This window comes from Schistocerca piceifrons, unplaced genomic scaffold (assembly GCF_021461385.2).
Source record: "Schistocerca piceifrons isolate TAMUIC-IGC-003096 unplaced genomic scaffold, iqSchPice1.1 HiC_scaffold_936, whole genome shotgun sequence".
NCBI classification, from domain to species: domain Eukaryota; kingdom Metazoa; phylum Arthropoda; class Insecta; order Orthoptera; family Acrididae; genus Schistocerca; species Schistocerca piceifrons.
The window spans coordinates 6033785-6036284 of NW_025729208.1; the positions used below are offsets into that span (position 1 = coordinate 6033785).

Below are 2500 nucleotides of genomic sequence, written 5' to 3' on the forward strand. Positions count from 1 at the left end.
CCTTAACCTAACCCATGTTGTGCCTTAACCTAACCCATGTTGTGCCTTAACCTAACCCATGTTGTGCCTTAACCTAACCCATGTTGTGCCTTAACCTAACCCATGTTGTGCCTTAACCTAACCCATGTTGTGCCTTAACCTAACCCATGTTGTGCCTTAACCTAACCCATGTTGTGCCTTAACCTAACCCATGTTGTGCCTTAACCTAACCCATGTTGTGCCTTAACCTAACCCATGTTGTGCCTTAACCTAACCCATGTTGTGCCTTAACCTAACCTATGTTGTGCCTTAACCTAACCTATGTTGTGCCTTAACCTAACCTATGTTGTGCCTTAACCTAACCCATGTTGTGCCTTAACCTAACCCATGTTGTGCCTTAACCTAACCCATGTTGTGCCTTAACCTAACCCATGTTGTGCCTTAACCTAACCCATGTTGTGCCTTAACCTAACCCATGTTGTGCCTTAACCTAACCCATGTTGTGCCTTAACCTAACCCATGTTGTGCCTTAACCTAACCCATGTTGTGCCTTAACCTAACCCATGTTGTGCCTTAACCTAACCCATGTTGTGCCTTAACCTAACCCATGTTGTGCCTTAACCTAACCCATGTCGTGCCTTAACCTAACCCATGTCGTGCCTTAACCTAACCCACGTCGTGCCTTAACCTAACCCACGTTGTCGCCTAACGTAACCCACGTTGTCGCCTAAACCTGCTCTGTAATTGTTATACGACTCGTTCAATTAGTGTAGTGTTGCCCACCCGCAACCCTCGCAATATAGTTCGCTACTCGCACTCCCCGCTCCCCTGTGTATCGCTTCATGTTAAACACCTTGCAAGTCTTGCTCACTTTCCACATGCTCCTGCTGTACACTGTAATGTGGATGGCAGCAGGACGTACATGCCGCCCCTCCCCACGTCCCCACCTTGCCCCCTGCCTTCGCAAGCTGGTTGGTGAGAACTTTGCATGTTCAATGCCCTCCGCATGCGACGTACTCAGGCTACGTTGTGGTGCGGCCTGTGTCAACTGTCCGCTAATGTCGTACGCGTAAACCACAATCTGTACTGCACATTCGTCCTTATGTACTGAATGATACATCGTGGCACATGTGTGACCGTACAACGACTGCGCCCAAAAACGGCGGACCATACAGTGCAAATATTGTGCACGCAGCTACGTGTCGTCTCCCTATGAGAGCTGGATTGCAGTGTGGTACGCCATAGAGACGTGTGGGAGGAACGGACGCCGTGGATGGCGATCAGCATGAGCTGTCTGTTGATGTATTCGGACCTAGTCGTCTCTCCTCACACACCGTGATGGCATGGTGCACCGCGTTCCATATCTGCGACATGCTACAGAGGCCGGTTGACAGTCGTTCGAGCAATGGACATCGCATACGTACGGGGGCCACCTTCCACGTATTGTCTAGGCGTGCACATTTTGTTGCGTGTATGTGGGCAGACGTAGTGTGGCGTGACACCTGACACAGGCATGCAATAATCGTGGAAGTTGCAAATGGCGATGGACGCCTGCGTTTTCTGGTGAAGTTACGCAAATGAACAAATGGTAACCTGTTGTGGTGCGGTTGTTCTCGCTAGGGGTGAATCGGTGATGGCGACGATAGGTTGAGGTACTAACCGGTTGTTCCAGCGATACCCACCATGCCGACGAAACTGAACGGCATCTGGGTGTGAAGCGATACGCGGCGGTGGCTGGGTGGGACCGTCCCCGGCCGGTGAGGGGGCGCCTCCCGGCGTGCTGGCCGCGCGGTGCGTGGGCGCACGCGCTACAGCCGGCTGGTGGGGGCGGCCAGTGGCAGGCGCGCCGGCCGACGGACGCGGCAGGCGTCGCAGCTGCGCGCCGGCGCACCCTGCGCGCGGCGCCGTGCGGCCAAAGTAGGTCCTCGCGGGCCCGGTGCGAAGCGCGGTGGACATCTTCAGTGTGCTGGTCCGATTGAGGACTGTGTGCGTTGAGGATGCGCTGCCGCCCGGCGCTCGGCGCCGCGACGCCGTCTGCTGCTCGGTCGCCCCAGCGGTTCTCGCTGGTGGTTTGTATCGCAGCTGTGCGGATGTGTTGGCGCGTGCGCTGTGCTGGGAGAGTTCGCTTCGGCACCCAAGTGGGGCTTTTGTCCTTCTGTGGCGCTGGCGTTGGAGCTGCCGGTCACCGTAGGTGGCGCGTGTTGTCTCCCGCCGGCAATGCCACGACAGCACGCTCCCGGGCCTCTGTCGGCAGCGGCAAGCTCAGTTGGGAGCACGGGTGGTCGCACCGAAAGCGTCTACTCGCCTAACTCCGGGCGATTGCGCCTCTCTCGAACCCGACCAAGTACTTGGGACGGCGCTGCGCGCCGCCGGGACCTGAGAGGGTTTCGAGGTGTATTGTGCAGGGGAGCTCAGCCTCCTCCTGTTTGCAGAATGATTGAGCGGACGCTTGCGTGTTCGCGCGGGCCCCCGGGACACACTCCCGGGCGGCCGGCTGCTCAGCTCTAGTTGACGCAGCTCC

General features: G+C 56.8%; 1 non-coding gene across 1 annotated transcript in view; it reads left to right on the forward strand.

The window, feature by feature from the left end:
• The first annotated feature begins 2497 nt into the window (after positions 1–2497).
• Positions 2498–2500, forward strand: part of LOC124772219 — a 1909-nt gene continuing 1906 nt past the window's right edge. The window contains exon 1 of the ribosomal RNA XR_007013883.1: positions 2498–2500. This exon is cut by the window's right edge and continues 1906 nt beyond it. This is a non-coding gene — a ribosomal RNA (small subunit ribosomal RNA).